We start from the raw sequence: 20805 nt of genomic DNA, 5'->3' as shown, positions 1-20805 counted from the left end.
CAAAATGTCTGAAATCGGAAAATGTTCCCTATAGTGAGTGACCGTCTGACAAAGCCTCTGAAATGCGCACATTCTGTTCAGCCTGTCAAAGATTACCTTATATCTTCTTATTTTTCTGTTGCTGCATGCATATAGTTGCAAGCAGATATCGCATATATGTGTTGTAGCATCGTCCCCAGCCTGAGAGCATAAATTAATACACCACACACACAGATCTGTAACAGACATCTTTTTTCTTCAATGTACGATCACACTTAACACGCATGGCATCATAACTTTCATAACCACACCTTAACACCACCCAACAGTCTGCGTAATTCCTATTTAGAGTCCAACCAGAACCGCAAGGGTCCAGGTACACATAATATCAAAGACATTACATCTCTCCTTTGTTAAATAAAAAGTTCAGGCAACATTAGCATCACATTTCCTCAAAGAGTCGCTGAGGCGCTCATGCTGGTCTACCAGACTGGGTGGTATGAGATAGTTAAGATGCACCTTGATCAGGCACCAATGACAGGGGCTCAAATGTTTGATCTGGACATTCAGTCAGGGTCACCTCACTCTTGATCTCAGGAGTTGACTAACATTGAGGTAGGTGTTTAAAGTGTGATGGGTCCAGTGTGATGAACTTTCCAGGATGATGCGCTTGTCACCATGTTTTATTTGCACTTGACAACCCTCAATGGGTCTACAGCAAATGCTCCCGTTTTTGTGTGACCTCAACCGAGTCCCTTTTATCAAAGACTGTTTCCTGTGTGCGTTGGCGCTGATCAACGTATGTATTTATTTTGCACTTTTAAAAAGTGTCTGTAACACAAACCTTATTAGCATTCTCCGATCGGTCTGATTTCCATTGTGGTAGTTTGGTTTTGATGACTCTCCCAAACAGCAAGGTGGCAGGAGTCTTACCATTCGTGGAGTGAGGAGTTGATCGATTGACACGAAGGGTACTCTCCCAAATCCCAAAGTGGTAGGAATCTCACCAGCTGTGGAGTGAGGAGCTGATCAATAGGCACGAAGGACACATGGCTTGGTTTAGATCAATTCCCTCCATTGATGCTTGTTAAATTACCCTCTTGAGGGTGCCCAACGATTGTTCAACAACAACATTGGCCTAGGGACAGAGAGGTGTACTCTAATGATGCTTGACATTGAGTCAAACAAGAAACTCCTTGAATTCTTTGCCCCATGTTGCAGGCTTTGTCATCAAGGAGCTTGATGAATTTGTCATGGGTTGTCAATGATAAGTCTTCCATTTTCTCGAGGCCTGAAGAAATCAACTGCAACTCTCTCCCAGGCATGCTCCAGAAGGTCAGACATTATGAGTGGATGCTATGTCACCTTGGGGGGAAAATTGTTACACAGGTGCAATGCTTTCAGCTCTTTCTCAACTTATTTATCTAGGTGAGGGATACCACTAATTTTCTTAGAACTCCTTTGCTGGCTACAATTCCACAATGTCCTTCATGGGCTAGCTCAATTACCTGCTGTCTCAGGCTTTCAGGTATGATGATTCTTGAGCCTCTCAATATGACACCCTCTCGGTTGACGGATAACTCATCTTGTACATTTAAAAATGTTTTAAAAGGGCTTCTTAGAAGGTGAGCAACCCCTTGTGGTCTGTGATGATAGTGAAACAGCTCACATATGAAAACACATGAAAATGTTTGCAGGCCTACACGGCAGTCAGACTCTCTGTCTCCATCTGAGAGTAGACATGTATTGTTTCAGACAGGCTTCTACTGGCATAGGCCACAATGTGCCTCTGGGCATTCGGATGGCTATTGTGTTGAGGAAGGATTGCCCTCAGCCCTACTGGGCTCACTTCTACTATGACCCCAGTATGTGAATTGGGGTCCAAATAGGCAATTTCAGTTGCATTCTCAATCGCAATTTTTGTTTGCAACATTGTCTGCATTCAGGAGGCCACTGGAATGGGACATTTTGCTTTGTTTCAATGGGGCACTCACTGTACCAAAGTTTCAAATGTATATTGAGTATTAGCTGGTCATGCATAAGAAGAATCGCAGCATGATTACATCTTGTGGGGGGCAAATAGAGGAAAATGGCTAAATTTTACCCGGATCACTCCCAATCAGAGAATATGTGACCAAAGAGTTTAAGTTTGGTTTTGTGAAACTCACGTTTTACTGCATTCAGAGTGAGACCTGCATCGGCAAGTAATTGACAAACTTGAATAAGAGCCATGTCAAGATCCTTTTGTGTTGTCCCAAATACCAGTATGCCATCACTGTAATTGAAAGCATGTATAACAGTTTGAATTTCTCTGTGAATAACATCCTGCAATATCTCCACAGCTAAACATACTCCAAAACTCAGTCTTTTGTCTGTGAACAAACAAATATAAGTCAAATAAGTAATAAGGCATCTACAGTTCTGTTCCATGTCGAGTTAATGGTATCCTTTTTTCAGGTCAAGTCGGGAGAAGACTTTGGCTATGTTCAGCTGCATGATGCTGTCCCCTATCTGGGGACCAGGATGTCTTTCTTTCTTGATTGCTTTGTTGGCCTGGCGCATATCAACACAAAGGCGCACTACACCTCCACGGTCTTTCTTTGGCACCACAACTATGGGCGAACCCCATGGCATAGGACCAGTGAAGCATTCAATTATGTCATGCTTCAACAGTGTTTGTAGTTCTTTCTCAACTACTTCTTGTAGGTAAAAAGCAACTCTGCAGTGCTGTTGGGTACAGGCCAAATGTCCTCATTAATATGAAGTTAAGCTTTCATTTAATTGAGTCTTCCCAGTCCATGAAACATCAACGGGAACCTACTCACAATTTCAGACTGAGCATAGATGTTGTAGTTCAGAGATATCAGTCCCATGTCAGCAGCAATGGCAAAACTAAGTAGGCAAGCACTAGATGAGGTTCCCTGAAGGACATGAATTGGCACTTGTACTGACGTTATTTTATGTCACATGGTTGCTGTAAATGACCCTTTACTAAGTAATAGTTTGGCAGTAGCCCAAGTGTATACCTTCGTGGTTGATGGCGTAAGGCGTGGCACAGGAGATAGGCTATTAAACATTTCTGCTGGCATGATGTTAATTGACGCACCACTGTATATGATGAAGGTTATGGGGCAGGCGATCACCTTTCATGTAATTTTATAATACTGTCCAAATGAATTGTGTCACTTTGTTTGGTTATTCTTCTTTTGATCTTCGTTAAAACCAGCTAATCGTACATATTCATGTCGTTCCTTAGTTGATATCATCAACGCACATCTGTCTTATTAGCTAGAGCTTGATAATGACATTGAAGAGCCCTTATATGAAAATCTTGATGATTATCAGCTTTGCTTGGTTTCTACTTGACGTAACTGATGTTGCCTTTTGGCATTGAGGGCATGGTCAGAATGCTTTTGGAACCTTCTGGCTTCCATATTCTCTTCCTGCTGTGGTGAAGGTGCTTTCCCTTTCATTTTGTTACCGTTATAAAGTGGATTATTTTTCCTGCAGCCTTTGTACATCTGTCCTATGTCTGGACATTTACTTTCATAGGGAAATGAAAACTCCATCTGCTGCATAACTTTTTCTTCATCAGAGAAGTCGACTTGTGTGTATCTATTTTGCGCTTATGCTTGCTTTTTATGATCAATGCTGATTCATTATGCACTGTTTCTGCTTGATATCGGCAGTTTGTTGATCTGCTTGTTCTTCTGCCCTTGCAGCCATTAACATTTTCTCTTAACTGAGTGCTTCTCTTAACAAGCATCTCCTGAAGGAATCTGAAACACAGCAATCAATGACTCTGAGGCATATGGCTTCTTCATCATTAAAATCACAGAACTTACAGTGTTTGATAAGTGAATCAAGTCTCCCAACAAACTCATCCATCGTTTTACCAGCCTGTTGTCGTGCTTGGTTGAAGATATACCTTTCATAGTGAGCATTTACCATCAGATCGAACTTGATTTCCAAAGCTTCTCTTATCTTTTGATATGATGTTGAGACTTTCCTTAGCACTTCTCTCACTCCATCATGGGCAATTTAAAAAAAATATTGAATGATTTTCCTATCGTCTTCTTCTTCTAGTGCATCTATGAAGTCATCGAAAGTTTCAATCTATGCATTACTACTGGCAACGATGTTCTGTTTCTTCGCTGTGTCAAACAGTAGTAGTGGCTTCAGAAATGTAACTGCATTGTAGTTTGCGGATCACTGATACAACATCAACTCCTATAACATCGAACTACAAAAATACTGAGTCAACAAAATCGTATACAAAAATATCAACACTCAATACACAAAATTGAAATGACACAAACAGCGATAAAAAATATTGTTACATTTTTTCGTTAACAAAAATATCGACAACAAAAAATAAACCAAAAATATTGATAACATATAACAAAAACATCAATTTAAATGATATCGACAACATAAACATAAAAAAATACATATAAACAATACTAAATAATAACATTTTAAAAATAAAGTATTATCAGTAATATATTAAAACGCATTTACCAAACATTATAAACCAACAATAAAAAAACAAATAAACAAACAATACAAAATTAAAAAAATTTAAATTATCAAAAATATGTATAAAATATAAACAAATATATCATATTTATTTACACATAAATATTATTTACACTGATAAACAAAACAAAAACAAACATTAAATAAACAAAATGAATATTAAACAAATTAAATTATAACTGCCAAAAAATTCCAAAAACCTATCTCGACCAATAAATTTTAACTACACGAACAAAAATCAATAGACAACTCTATCTAGGGAGCGTGGCTTGGCAAGCCAAGATGGCGTTTGCACTCTGAGAGTGCTCTGGACCCCTCTGTAATCCACCATCATCGAGCGGAGACAACTTCTCCATCAAGGTGCCCACATCCGTAGCAGTCCTGATCCTCTACAAAGAACCGGTGCGGACAGCGGGGTCAATCGGCGATCACCGGCTAAGCTGCCAGACCTGCCACAAAATTGAGCCAATTAGACTTGTGTCTGAAGGGCCTACCGAGTGACAACTGTGGCGATCCTAAGACTCGTGCTGCCTGGCTCACGCCGGAGGACTAGAACCCTGAGCCTGTGCCTGCGCTGGGGGCCCCTGTGACGATTTAGCGCCATGAGGCTCAAACAGCAGCTGACTGGCCCGGAGCAGGCAAGACTCCCACCGTGGGAATTGGATGTAAGGAGAGGGCACAGAGCACAGCACCTCAGCCGCTGAGCTGCTTTCCATGGTGGCCAGGACTTCCAGTGGCAGACCGCCGCTGCTGGCCGGCCGCGGAAGACTTACGGTGTGATCAGCCCACGGGACACCATGCGAGGGCCTTGTGGCACTGACAGGCGATGACTTACTCCTGGGCCTGCCACTGGTGGTGCCCCCAAGGTGGCCTAGTGCCCTGAGGCTCTGAGGGTGGAGGAATAGCCTGGAGCAGGGCGTGACTTCTGCTGCTAACGCTGAGGGTGAAGAAAGGGGCTCCACACATAAAGCGTAGTCACCGCACTGCATCCTGGGGTGGCAAGGGCTTTTAACACAAGCTGCAACTATTGCCTGGCCATGAATGATCTGCGGTGTTCTCAGCCCGTGGCTGGCAGGTCACCTCACGAGGGCCTGGTGGCGCTCAGATTTGTGTCCAGAGAGTGTGTCCCCCTCCAGCGATCTGCACGCGGCCTGCTAGCGGGGGTCTCTGACCCGGCCCCAGGTCTGATCTTACTGCTGCTTGGATACGCCTAACCAGCGGGGCCCCCATTTGCCTGTTGGGACTGGCGGCGGCAGCGGAGACTGTGTGGTGCACAAGGCCCTCCCCATAGATTGGGGGATCTGGCGAGCCTCTATGCCTCGAGGCGGTGGTTTCATTACTCCAAGGGCCAGAGCTGGTAAAACATGGGGTCCAGCGATCAGCAGGGTGTGTCGGAGGACCTACTGTCCCATCGAGCCTAATTCACTCCAACCACCGCAAAGAGCAGAGGCGAGTAGATCCACGAGTGACAGACTCATGCACCAACCCACCTAAGAAGCTCAACCTCTCTCCCAGACCCAGTCATCCGAGTGGGTCCCCTACTGGTCTTCCAGGGATGCGCAGACCATCGTCTTGGGGGCCCGGCGCTCCCTTTGCCCCCGGGTGCAGATGCTATGGGCAGAGTAAGACACTGTGTACATCTGTAGCGGGAGGGGTGGTACTGGGTTCGGCCAGGAGAAGGCCTGAGCGAAACTGAGAGCCCAGTGTGAGTGGGAGATCCGTGGCCTGACCCAAACTCAGTGGAGGGGACTAGTGACACACTGCAGCTCATGCAAAAAGGACCACACAATCCGGAATACTACCAGATAAGAGCCCAGACCCCTCCTGCTTGCCCTGCTCTCTCTCTCCCCTCTCTAAATAGTAGACAACCCGCTTCAACAGGTATACCTGAGCCCTGTGAAGGTATTGCCCCTGCCAACTCGACCCTCGTCTAATTCTGCCCCGGTGCAGTACCTGTCCCATCCAGCTGAGCTGACCGGTGCTTCGGTGACTCAAGGGGAGGCGTGTGCGGCGGAGTTGATCAGACTCCCCTTAGAGATCCTTTCCACCCTGGGGAAAAATAAAGGAACGAAGGCCCAACCGACCCAGACCAGAATGGAACAGTACACACTCAGTGGCCCCTCCTAGAATGAGTCTGTTCCACCCACGGCTGGCCGCCACGAAAGAGACCTGGCTACCATATTGCACGCCATCAAGACTTGTCAAGAGTCTATGGACACCAAGATAGGCGAGATCCGGGTGGATATGGCCCTTATCCATCAAGATTTTTGAAATGCAACTGCCCACGTAACAGCAGCAAAATCCCACCTTTCATAGGTAGAGGATGAGATCTCAACACTAAAAATGCAGGTGAAGCAACTTCTGTCCCATACCGCTGATCTCCATAGGCGGGCCAAGGATGCTGAAAACCGCTCCCGCTGAAACAATCTCCATCTGGTTGGCCTTCCTGAGGGCACGGGGCCCACCCAAGTCAATATATTTATTGAAGACAGGATCAGATCTTGGATGCCAGCGGTCACCCTGTCCCCTTGGCTTGTTGTGAAGTGAGCCCACCATGCTCTTAACGCTAATACACCACCTGGACCCCCACACTATCCCATAATTATGAGGATCCTTAATTTCAAAGACTGCGACACCATCCTGCCGGAGGCCCGCTCACGAACAGAACTACTCCACAAGGGTGCCAAGATCATGATCTTCCCTGATTATACTAAGGAAGTGCACGCCCACGGGTGATCTTACATCCACGTGAAACAGAAGCTTCCTTATAAACTTCTCCTCCCTGCCCGCCTCAAAGTGATGCTTCAAGGAAAATCTTACTTTTTCAACATGCCTCGCAGTGTGGACCTGGGCAACCGAGGACTGCACAATCTGCTTAATGAAGAATGTGGTGGACCCCCAGAAAGATTTGCAGGGAAGTGCACCTACAGCCTCCCGTGGGTGACATGCTGGGTCCCGGAAAAGGAGAAACGCCCTGAAGCGACATCCGCCTCTCCGGCTGGCTCACCACTCTAGAGGAGTGGATGGCTTGAACTCTGCGACAGTTCAAACGGCCTAAACCTCTTGACCACAGTGGGTCCCAACAATATCCTGACGCCCAGCTCTGACGACACTGATCTGTGATGCAGCCTTCAAACCTGAACCTAAGTACTGCACTATGAAGGACTTAATCTGGAGGGACGATAATCCTTGAACACTGAAGGGCCCAACATGTAGCCATACACTACGCCCGCAACTAACTAATTACCTGTTCACACTTTAAGCCTTGTTCACCGGACGACAGATGCTTCATTTGGGAAAGTATGTGATAGGGGCTTGGTTGGGGTTCTTGACTGGGACTGTTCTCCCAGCCATTAGTTGCGTTATTTTGTTTTATGACAGCACTGTGCACCAAGATGCAAGATTCTCCCCTGGGTGATCCTTGTAATGACCCCAAATGCGCCCAGCCTCCATCAGGACAAGTAGACTTGATCCACCTTAACCATTCTGCTCGCTGGACCCTTGCACCACCATTCTGTCACAATGCCCAGTCCCTGTAGTAGGAGTGAACCCCTGAGAGTCCTTTCGTGGAATTTCAATGGCCTTCTAGGAAAAATCAAACAAACAGAGATTTTAAAATACGCCAGGAGGGTTAATCCATACGTCCCTTTTTGGTACGTCAGGGTTTTGACAGAGTATGGCACTCTGGGTTTTCCATTGGCGCGCGTGGGGCGGCAATCATTCTGTGTTGCTCCTTTACTTTTGTCACCAACCCAAGTGATTGAAGACCCTCAAGGCTGCTTTATTGCCCTCACAGGTACTCTTGGGGACTCCAGCATCATCCTAACATCACTATATGCCCTGCTGGTGATACTATCCACCCTCCCTCAGGGCGTGACCATATTTGGGGCGGATTTCAACGCTGTCCCTGAACCCTCCACAGATGCCACAGGTGCCCCATCCTCCCACAGAAAACTGGGGGCTAGGCACCTAGGGGGTTGTGCCTCCAGACTGGGCCGTTGTGACATCTGGGACACATGGCATCTTAAGACTAACCCCGGGCGGAGACCTCCGCTCCGCCCGAGGATTGTGCAAAGATTTGCCTACTCCGCATTTCACGGAGAATGCGGAGTAGGCAAATCTCCGCACACTCCGTGACAGAGTGGAGTTGGCCTGCCCAATCCTCCCATCCCCAAATAACAATTGATTAAAACTTAAATAAAAAGATTTTAAAGTAAAGAAAAAACACTAACCTTGGCTGTGGCGTCCCCCAGCTGCCCCTTCTCTTCATTGCCATCCCTGGGAAAACTGTGCATGCCCGTTAGTGCGCACATGCGCATTTCTCGTGAGAAATTCACAGGCCTGCTCGCATGCACAGTTTTCCCGTAGATGGCGATGAAGAGGAGGAGGGCAGTTAGGGGACACCGCCACCTTTCTGACTTGTTGTTTCATCGACAAATGGCCGTCAATTATAATGCCCAGGTTACGAACCTGATGAATAGGCCGAGGTAAGGCACCCATTTCAGGTGGCCAATGCTAGGGGCCCCAGAGATCTTGTTGCTTCCCTAAAATCATAACTTAAGCTTTTTCCCCATTAAGTTTGAGTAGATTATTTTGCATTCAAGATGCAATTTTCCTCAAACCAGACTGGATAGACGATGATTAAGATTCTTTAGTTGAAGTGAGGGAGTAGATTATCTGTGTGTCATCAGCATAGACAAATAGGGACAACCCGGCCTCTTCGGCAACGTCTGCTAGTGGGGAACGTAAATATTAAACAACAAAGGGCTCAGAACAGAGCCTTGTGGCACTCTGTAAGGGGATAGTAGGGATTTAAAGCAGGCCGTGGAAGAGAAAACCTGAAATGTACGGTTATTGAGAAAGTAGTGGAGCCATTGAAAAGCTAAGGGGCTCATTACGATGGCGTAACGATTGCCACTGCTGGGCTGGCGGTGGCAATCGTTATGTCATTGTAATAAGAAATACACACCACCATATTAGGATGCGGGTGGGTATCGCAGTGGATGCAAAGTCCGGCCACTGCTTTTCCGCTGGTGGCAATCATCATGATTGCCTGCCAAGCAGAGCTACGCCACTAATATGGTGGCGGCACCTAGCAGGCGCCGCCCACTATATTAGGATGTGGGTGAGTATAGGCCTTTCCATGGCGGCGATGGGGCCATGGAAAGGCTGGTGAGCATTGGGCTTGGGGGGCCGTTACGGGCCCCCTTGGGGAGTGGGGTTGGGGGGTGCACTGGGGGGGTACCGCTGTTCCCTGCACCAGTTGGCGGGCACCACGCGGTTCAGAGAAAGTGTTGGATAATAAACCATAAAAAATTACTATTCAACTCCAAAACTAACTAATCTTAGGGAAAGTGCTGGATAATAAACTTAAATTACTATTCCAAATCCAAAACAAATAAACTAAAGAAAATGCTAAATAATGTCACAATTTTAAATATATAAAAAAAAAAAACTATGACAAATAATGAAAAAAAAATATTACAAATTTTGCAAAATTAAAAACTCTACGCAAATTTTTTCAAGAATTTGTCAAAATTATTTTTAAAAAAATAATAAAAAAATATAAATTATGATATTAAAAAAGTGATAACATTTTGATATACCCCTTCTTACAAAAATAACACAATTATAACTATTAAATTCAAAATTCCCATAACATTTTAAATAGTTTTACAATTCTAAATTTTCAAAATAAAAGCAATTTTTTTTACTAATACTTAAATCATTTAAAAAACAAAAACGATAAAAATAATATATAAATAAATATAAAAATATTTTTCCTACCATAGGTTTATTTCAATATCTTTTAAATTGTAAAAAATATTTTCAATATATTTTATACAATTTACATTAAAACATGTGCACCCAAAAAATCCTTCAAAATTGTAAATAATTTTAAATGTCAAATTTTTTGTTATTTCAATATTTTTTAAATTGAGATGTTTTCAAACCAACATTCTTAAATTACTCCCCTTCCTTATCCCCTATAAACTCAACATCCTGGTCCTAAGTTTTAAATAAAATGTAAAAAATAATTAAAAGTTGAAACAAATATTTTAAAATTTCTCCCTATCCTTATCCCCTATAAACCCAACACCCCGCTCCTAAAATTTTACATACATTTAAAAAATAATTGAAACGTAATTTTTTTTTTTAAATTACTCCCCACCCTTATGCCCTATAAACCCAACATCTTGCGTCTAAAAATAAGAGAAAATACAATACAAATGTTAACATTACAAAATAAATTTAAACATATAAAATACCAACTACCAAAACAATAACAAAACAACAAAAATAGAGTTGATATTATTTCCAACAATATTTTTGCCATAGATATTTTCAAAATTGATCTTCAAAATTACACAAAAATCAATATTTTTAACAACGTAAAAACTTACCACAATATTTTCACCTTCGATATTCTTGACTCGATATTCATGCAACTCGATATTTCAAAAGCAATATTCTGTCCCTACACTGTACTTCTCACTCCCTCCTGTCGCCATTGAGAGCACGTGCTGTACAGGCAGTTTTTTTCATGCACATCAGGATCAACAACCTCTCCACGCAGCACCCCTATGACTTAGGCCTAGTTTTCTCATTCAAATCTGAGGTCGTATAGCATGTCACTCACTTGTGCCGGTAAGTAAATTTCTGTTTTCGTACACGGTCGTCACTGCCTTTAGTGTTCGCTTTGCACGGATGATGAGCCTATGTTCTGGCGCGGCGCAGTCTCTCTTCTTTTATCCTTATTGAATGGGCTAGCCTGCAGGGCCTTCAACTTCTTCGATGGTGGTGTATGGGTTGGAGTAGACTTTGACTCCACATACTCCAACTGCATACTGCTTTTCATCAATTTGGGGTGAACGTGGCACGCACAATCAGTTTGATGTACTGTTGGAAACTGTTAGGGAGAGCAGCCTTGTTCCTTCGGGTCATGTATCCCCAAGTTGTTGCCAGTTGTAGCATCTTCCCTAGCCCGGGAGCATGCAACTGAACACACCACACACAGAGCTACGAAACGGGAAGAGGTGTGGCGCAGCAGTCAGGGCGACTGATGCCGGACGCTGGGGATCACGGTTTGATCCCCAGCACCGGCAACAGGGGTCTGCCCAGCACCATGTGACTCTGGGCAATAGCTTGCTTAATCTTCCTGATGGCCCCAGCGCTGGGAAACCTACGGTTTGCTGTGCGCTTTACAAATACAGGATTACATTATATCTTCAACGTGCAATCACACTTTGCACGCATTGCATCATAACTTCATAATCACACCTTAACACCTTCCAACAGACTACGTTAGTCCTGTTTAGAGTACATGAAGACCTGAGAGGGTCCTGGAGTGCATAACATCAAAGAAACTACATGTGCTATATATATAATAGCACAGATTGCAGGCGTTTCTTTCAATAGGTGATATACTTTCTTTAAGCATTTCATTAGCCAGGCAGAAAGTCAAATTGTCTTTGGCATACTTCTACTTTCTCTAGTTTTGTGAATCAGGTTGTCATATATTGCAAACAGTCGGTGCCACCCCCGAATGCTGGTACATACATAGTATAACAAATACGCATATCCATTCAGGAAGTGGGATGGTGCAAATAGTTAATCACTGGCTGCTCAAATATGCAGTGATCTTGTTGTCTCAGAGATTAAAATGTGGCACGTCCAACTCAACCTCCTTCCTTCCAATGTCAGTAAACTGAGCGTAATTGAATTAGTTGAATGTAAGAGCTTTTTTTTGTTATTATTATTTGTAGGGTGCACAAATCATCCCCAAGGAGATCTCTTGGCGCCTGGGTAGCAGACAACCTAGTGTGGGAAATGCTCATTTAAACAGTCAGGTTTTAAGAAGTTTCTTATAGAGAGCCAGACTTGGACATGCCACTAGGCCAGGTATTTTTTAACATCACTTTAGTTATTATCACTCCTGGCCCTACTGACACTCACTCCTATTCACTCACATAGCACCCACAATAAAAAGGTGCTCCAGCGTAATCGCTTGTCGTAGCACTGCCCCGTCCCGCAGCGGGACGGGATGACCCCAATGATGAAGCATGACACCAAGGGCCCTTTTGGTGTGTGAGGGGTATTTTAACACGCATTGTGTATTCCATGAACACCAGGATATACACTAACTCTACGTGAGGTGGACTTTGTTGATGATCTGTACTTTCAGGAGAGGAGGATGCGCCCACCTTGGTGCCGTTAAGCACCACCTCTTCACTCCCCCTTTTGATATATTTTTTACACTAATGGTTGTAGCAACTGTCATGGTTGCGGTGTAAATTGGAGCGGTTGATGTGCGGTCCCCCCAGGTCACTGTGCTGGCAGCTGCTCTCTGACGGTCGTCCAGTAGCGTCAGTGAGACAGGGATGGCGGTGCAAAGTGGGGCGGTGCTCATTGAGGTGCTGACAGGTCACAGTGCAGGTCACAGTGCTGATCGATGGGATCTGGCTTCAGTGGGTCCTGACTGTGGTGTGGGACAATGTGGTGCTACATGTGACTCATGAGTGGTGCCCCCAAATCACGATGCAGGCAGTAGTGTTGATGTCAGCTTGCAGCAGCATTGTCAGTGAGACCAGGGCGGTGGAATGAACCAAGGCAATACTGAGTGTGGTGCCCAGCGGTCTTTGTTGTTGAGACCGGGTTTGCAGTGCGAAGTCTCAGTGACAGTATCTGACTGCAGTTTTCCTCTGTGGCAACTGGATGCATGGTCCCAGAGGCGGTACCCAGAGGAAGGCAACGTCTTTACTGTTCCTGAGGCTTCTTGAACAGGGGTAAGCTCTACTTCAAGCCCTTGGAGACACTCAGCAGAAAAAGTTACAAAAAGTTCAGTCCAGTCCTTTCTCTACTCAAGACTAAAGCAGCTACTGCAGGTCAACACAGCAAAGCACACAGCAAAGTGGTAGTCCCTCCTCGCAGCTTCTTCAGCTCTTCTTCTTGGCAGGTTCCTTGAAGCGAATTCTAAAGTTCTGAGGTCTGGGCCCCAATATTTATACTGCATTTGTCTTTGTGCTCTTGAGGCAGTCCAAACCAATTCTGTCCTCTCTGGTTTGTCTAGCTTCCTTGCATGAGGTGGACACAGCATTGTGTAAGCTGGACCAAGCTTATTGAGGCGCAAGGAAATCTCCTCCCACTACACTAAATGTAGCCCAAGTCTATTCAGCTCAGCCCTGACTCATCCAGGAAAGGCAGGAAACACCTTGACCCCCCAGTGGTTGTCTACAGTGAATGCACATCACTCTAAATGCAATCCACAAACCAGCTAAGGCACACAGGATGGCTTAGCAAGAAAATAACCACTTTCTAAAAAGTGGTATTTTCAAACACACAATTTAAAAATCTTCTTTACTGAAGAAGTATTTTTATATTCTGAGTTTAGGCATACTAAACCCCAACTTTCTACCTTGTTGCAATGGGAAGTTATACTTATAAGATGTAATAAATAAACTCCCAATCTATCCTATGGGACAGATAGCCTTTTCTTAGTGAAAAAAGAATTACCCTGTAGTTTACTATCAGGACATGTAAATGTTATGCTTTCATTTTGCTTGCATACTGTTTTATGTAAAGTTGGCAGTTGCGGCACCATTTTAAGTTGACCCACCATTTTGAGTCATGATCGAACCTAACTTCTGTCTCACTTGTATGTCTGCCTCAGCAAAAAGCAGCTTCTATAATATTTTTTCCACTTGTATTTCTCCAAGGTTGAGCTTTGCAGTTCTAATGAATAGACTGTTTTTATCATCACATATTTTTCTCACTAGATAGGCCCACCCTGAGAGTGGCAGGTGCAGGCAGAGTAACCTTGATGCTGAGATAGCATGTACCCGATTCCAGGATTGTAACTCATCCTTCTGTATCTCCTTTTTTCACCAGCTACCAACTGGAAATTTCCAGTCTAGGCATGTCTTTAGTGGTTCTGAAGATGTACATTCTGTGTTATCAGGTTGGCAGAAGTCAGACCCTCTGCTGCAATCTAAGGAGGCTGGTCAGACCGGACTCAACTCAAGTGTACCATTAATAAATATCTTTGGTTTATATTCTCTACTGTCTGACCGACTCTTCATTTGTATGGAAGGCTGAGAGGTGGTTCCGAGTGACCCTCAAAGGGCCACTTCCTTCAAGGTTACACACACCAGTACTTGTCCTACCTTTCACATACACTGCACCCTGGGCTTTCTTAGGGGTGACTCACATGTAATAAATGGACATTTAGGGCCTGGCAAGTAGGTGCACTTGCCAGGTCGACATGGCAGTAGACACAGTATACAGACACTGCAGTGGCAGGTCTGAGGTCCTTTTGAAAGGCTGCTTGTCTGGGTGGCACAATCAGTACTGCAGGCCCACTAGCAGCATTTGACTTACAGGCCCTGGGCACACACAGTGCACTGTACTAGGGATTTAGTAACAAGCCAATCATGGAAACACCAATCCATATGCACAATTTACATAGGGAGCACTTGCACGTTGGCACTGATCAGCGATGGCAAAGTGCCCAAACCATCTAGACCAGCAAAAACGAAATCCAGCACACCACAAAAATATAGGAGGCAGAGGCAAAAAGACAGAGGAAACCACACCAAGGATGCCAGGCCCCACAGATATGATTCCTATATTTAGCTCAGAAGCTGGCCAATCAGTAACAACACATTCATTCAAATAAAACATCTAATAGTCACCTCAACACAAATTTCTATCTAATATTTAAAAAAACTTACACATTTCCCTTATTTTATTTTGGTTTTCAAACATCTCTCTTTTTACCGAGTTTTGTACTGGATTTTTTTATGTTCATTATTACTTTAACTCCTTAGTTGCCTTGAATTTTCACAAACCTCTGGCTCCACATCTCAGGTTGCATACCCAGAAATTCTGATTGTGATTTGTAAAGATGTGTATTTGCAGATTTATGATTTGCATACATGTTTAATTATAATAAACAGTAAACAGCTCAAGACTAGGCTATTTTCTCAGGCATATGAGTAAGCCAACTGTCCCGTCGATGCCGCCTCCTCTCTGCTCACAGCGCATGAAACCGCATGGTGTACCCACGCTTAATAAATATTTTTAACATAACATAACAAGCTGGAAGGGGTGTTTAAGGAGGGACCATCGGAGCAGGGTAAGTGTGGTTGTGTCGCACCCCTTTCACAGTTACTTCTGTCAGTAATGGAAGAAATGTTGCTTGTATGACCTGTAACAGGTATTAGAACATTGGAATGTTGATAGCTCCATTGAAAACAATGGAGTGCTCCAGGCTTATAATGGCTGGTATATGCCTGGAGCTCCAACATTCCAATGTTTCTTTGGTCACAGCTCTGGCTGTGAACAAAGGCTTCAAGGAGCCTGAGGGGATTCCAATCCCCTCACGCCATAAGGCTTTGCCATAAGGCTTTGTTCTTTTTTGTTAGAACAGTGTGCCCTCTAGTGGCAGAATGTTCTAATAGCCTTATAGCCCTTCGTAGCTGGGCTATACTGGCTGTTAAAGTCCCTCTGCCTTGTTAAAGGCCCTGGCCAGAGAGCTATTGAAGGCCTGCTGAATCGTTAAAGGCCCGAGCCGAAGGCGAGGGACTTTAACGAAACAGCGGGACTTTAATAGCCAGTATAGCCCTGCTACGAAGGGCTATAAGGCTATTAGAACGTTCTGCCACTAGAGGGCAGAATGTTCTAACAAATTAAACAAAAGGTTCTCGAAGCTCGAGGGGATATAAATCCCCTCGAACTTCGAGAGGCCTTTGTAGAACATTGGAATGTTGCTTTGCGGGCCTTTACCGGCCCGTAGAAGCAGGGAGCACTCCATTGTCTGCAATGGAGCTCCCACCATACCAATGTTCTAATAGCAGGTAAAGCCCTCTACGGCGGGCTATAAGGCTATAGTATTGTGATGTGCTGTCTGTCTTTTTTGTAGCAGTTTGAAAGCAAACTGAAGTTTGTTGGAGAAGGCTCTTCTGGTGGCTGGTGAGGTGCTCACTGAACGATAATTGGGCATCCATTACCACACCTAGGTATTTGTAGGATTTTGCCAATTTTATGGGTTTTCCAAAAGCATTCCTCTTGAAATGCGTGAAGTACTTTACTTCTATGGTAGTTCTAAAGGATGTTCTCCCACATTTGATTCCATGCGATTTAAGTAGAAAAACCAGATAAGAAATATGATTAGCTCTGTAGGGTCTAAGACTTCTTAATAATTTTAGGAGACCTGAACAACATTAATTTTGGAATACATTTGAATTTATTGCACATGTTATGCTAATTAAAGCTCTAGTGATTGCAAACGAAATTGGATAAAATTGGATTCCGAAATAATGACTGAAAACTCTAACTCCCTGTTGCCAGCAATTCCACCAGTATCAAAAGAAAGCTGCAAAGAGCCTAGACTAAGCCATTTCATTTCGCAACAGCATATAGCATCATTGGATGTAGCACTGTTAGAATTAAAATAACAAGCATGAACATTTCCGGCATCATCTTGCTTAACATAGGCCTTTGCGTGCGAGTAAGCGGCAACCATTTTAAACATCACGGCCATTTCGTACACTGGCTGTCACCTGTGTGTCATCCTGACCCCGCCATCATCCCCCACGCTCTGACTAGGCCTGAACACATGTACCTGGGTCGTAAAGCCTTGTCAACATGACAATGCCCAGGAGTCACTTCTCGCGCCAAACCCACTTGTTCTTTCATCCTCCATGCACAGGCAAGCCCCCTTTATAACCTCCTTCCCTGCACCTGGCCACTCAGTCCGGTCCCAGGCACTAACCGACCCCTGTGGACATTGTTTATTGCCTACACATGGCCGGGCTTGTTTCACCAACAAAGGGGCCTGACTTAATCAATAACCCAAACCCTTAGATCTGACCGAGCCCACATACTTTTAGATCCTGTTGGAATATCCAGCTGCGAGATAGCGATCATCTGTTACATCTGGGTGGGGGACGATTGCTGCAAGGTCTGTGTGGGAACTAGCTTAAGGCGGGGATTACAAGGATGTTAGAATATGCAATTAACTGATGTCAGGAATGTTTTACCATGTAATAAACAGACAGAAAATAGTATAAAAGGCCATGCCACAGACATGCAGTTAGAGCACCTCCTGACGATAGCCCCGGTGTCTGATGTGATGTGTTCTCCTCCGGAGAAATAAACTTGTTCTTCGCCTTCCAATTTCCTGCACCTGCCTCGTTATTTTGATCACTATTCTTATGTGAATTAGAGGTGGTTTACAGCAAGCGGCATCGAAAGTCTTGGGAGTCAAAGCTGCATTTTCACAGTTGGCGCGCTAACGTCGGCCCCATCAGCGACACGTGGTTCCAGTGAGAGAGGTCCTAACGACGAAGTGAACATTTAAACGATTGGTAGAGTGCACCTGCCTGAAAGAGACCCTTGTCTGGCAGCCGATCAACTGAACTTCACCAGTTCCGAACAGACTTCTCTCGAGTGACTTGCGGTCCTGACTGGGAACTTACAGGAATGCCGCATTGTTTGGAGTGAGAGGACAAAACGGGCGCTGGAAGGGGACGATAAAGAAACTGTCCACAACGGTCCGGGTAAGGTCGTGAAAAATCGATTCTTGCTTGTTATTTGATTATTTGGCTGGTCGAATAAGTTCGACCGAATACTAGTATTCCCCTTAGTTGAAACATTCCCTGCATGCAAACAAACAGAGATTAGGAATACTCTCTTTCTTTGCAGACAGCGAAGGACACGTAATGCGGGCTTTTTGCCTAAATTGATTTGAGATTTTTGTTGACCTTTGTTACGTCATGCCTGTCTTCTCAAAAATTGATTGATTGCTTGGCCGGACCGTTTATTAGAGGTCAGTCATCCGGCACCGCCGGAAGGCACCCCTAATAAGGACATGTATGTGAAATATGGACTAGCCACTATAACGTAGAGCAAACTATGGCATAAAAGAACTACTTTCAGTTCAGTTTCATTAGCTTTATTCGATTTTGAGGTATAAAATCATAAAAGCACATTGCAATATATAATCACCATTACATTTCATTTCATCTCATTTTACAACATGTAATATTATAGCATAAAATCTTTAAAAGAAATCAGGTACCAAATAGATCATTACGGAGTATATTAGGTCCAGTCTGGATGTTAGTGCCCTTCACCCTGGCGCCATTTCGGCCCAACCAAAAGTTTCTCTCTTCTTTAAACTTGTATAGGGGAGAAATGATTCTCTGGGATAAAAGTCAGATAGTCCCCAGGTGTGTATAGGACCATCTCCTATCTGTGGTTGCCAGGTCTGGAGGTATGAGACAACATTACTATTTCTAAACTTTATTAACACCAGATCGCCAGGTCTCTCTTTTCGAAGCGGGCCCAGCCAACCCACCCTTCTAACACTTAGTATTCTACCATCGATATCAGGAGGCAGGGGTCTATTCTTTGTTAACCAAAACAGTGTCTTGTTTGTTAGTTCTAGGTGACTTTCTGTTTTTCCATTAGTAAGTACTGGGACTCCAGAAAGGACGCACACAAACGGGGCAGCCTCCGGTGGTAGTTGTATGTGGTTAGTTTTTTGTGGAATATTCACTGGATTGCGGAGTGACCTTTTGGGTGGTATAGTTACTTTGTTCAGCCCAGTTTCAAGTGAACAACTATGTGGTGTTATACATTTTGCGGGCACATTCTGGATAGTTGGAATTAACGGACGTGAGGCTAGTGGTCGGAGTTGGTTGATGTTACTTTGAGGAGTTATTAAAGACACTGCAGTATTGGTAAGAGACTGTGAGTGATTAGAGCCGACCATACTTTTTAGAAGTAGTGAGTTTGTCTTAGTCATTTCCTCAATTGCCATGATCCTATCCCCAAGGTTGTTCATTCTTTCTATCAGGGGATGTATCAAAGAGTTGATCATGGTTTGCATCTGAGCCAACAGGGTTGGTGAGATAAGGGGTGCAGGGACTAACAGTTTTGCGGGATCCTTACATGTTTCCGGGGAGAGGGTAATAAGCAATGGTGAGTTCAAAGTCAAGTTTTGCTGCTTTGTACCAGAAAGGTCCGGGAGGGACATTGTGGGGTTAGTGTTATCTATAGCAGGTGAAGAAATTGGCGTACCCAGGAGATTTCCATATGGTGGGGATAATATGCAGGATTGGGGACTTGTAATGACTATAGGACGGGTAGAAGCACTAGTTTGCTCAGGGGTGGTCTTGACAGGAGCATACTTGGTTTTGCATAAACTATTAAGTTCCTCTAACAGTGATAGGCTTTGTGGAGCGGCAGCTGACTGTGGGGGGGAGGAGTCACTTATGGGACAGTCTATAGACAGTTGTCTTCGTTCTGTTCTTACTGTTTGTTGGACTGTAAGTGGTGTTGTTTTGGTGAAGTAGTGGGCCAGCGTCCCCTTAGGCAGGTCCCTTGTCTGTGTGGAATTGTTTCGGCCCCCCTTGCATGTCATGGTGTAAGTAGCAACAGGCACCAACAGGGACAAGGGATATTTCCAAAACAAGTTCTTTTACCTCCTTTTGGTGCACGGCCAAGGGGGGTGGCCCGGCCCGTCCTCCTCTGGCCTCTGATGACCGTAGATGGCCCCGCCCTTGTCCCGGGCCTCTCCCGCGCGCGACTCGCGGGGCGAGTGGAGAGTGCGAGCTATTTTGCGCCTCCGTTTGCGCTGATGCCTCCTCCCTCGTGCGCGTGTCCCGGGGCTGCTGGGTATTGTAGTTCCCCGATGGGAACTACCGCCGTTCCCCTCACGGCTTTCCTTGTCAGTGCGGGCCGTTCCCCTCACGGCACTGAGGTTGGACGGAATGCCCCTCTGACCACCTGCCACGGACTGTGCAGGTGAGGCTTGCTTTGGCTTTTGGTCTCCCAATGGCTCGCCGAGAGTGCGAGCTATTATGCGCCTCCGTTCGCGCTGATGCCTCCTCCCTCGTGCGTGTGTCCCGGGGCTGCTGGGTATTGTAGTTCCCCGATGGGAACTACCGCCGTTCCCCTCACAGCTTTCCTTGTCAGCGCGGGCCGTTCCCCTCACGGCACTGATGTTGGACGGAATGCCCCTCTGACCCCCTGCCACGGACTGTGCAGGTGAGGCTTGCTTTGGCTTTTGGTCTCCCAATGGCTCGCCGAGAGTGCGAGCTATTATGCGCCTCCCTTCGCGCTGATGCCTCCTCCCTCGTACGCGTGTCCCGGGGCTGCTGGGTATTGTAGTTCCCCGATGGGAACTACCGCCGTTCCCCTCACGGCTTTCCTTGTCAGCGCGGGCCGTTCCCCTCACGGCACTGATGTTGGACGGAATGCCCCTCTGACCCCCTGCCACGG

The sequence above is a fragment of the Lissotriton vulgaris genome, chromosome 1_1 (genome assembly GCF_964263255.1).
Source record: "Lissotriton vulgaris chromosome 1_1, aLisVul1.2, whole genome shotgun sequence".
Lineage (NCBI taxonomy): Eukaryota > Metazoa > Chordata > Amphibia > Caudata > Salamandridae > Lissotriton > Lissotriton vulgaris.
This window is presented reverse-complemented; position numbering follows the sequence as displayed.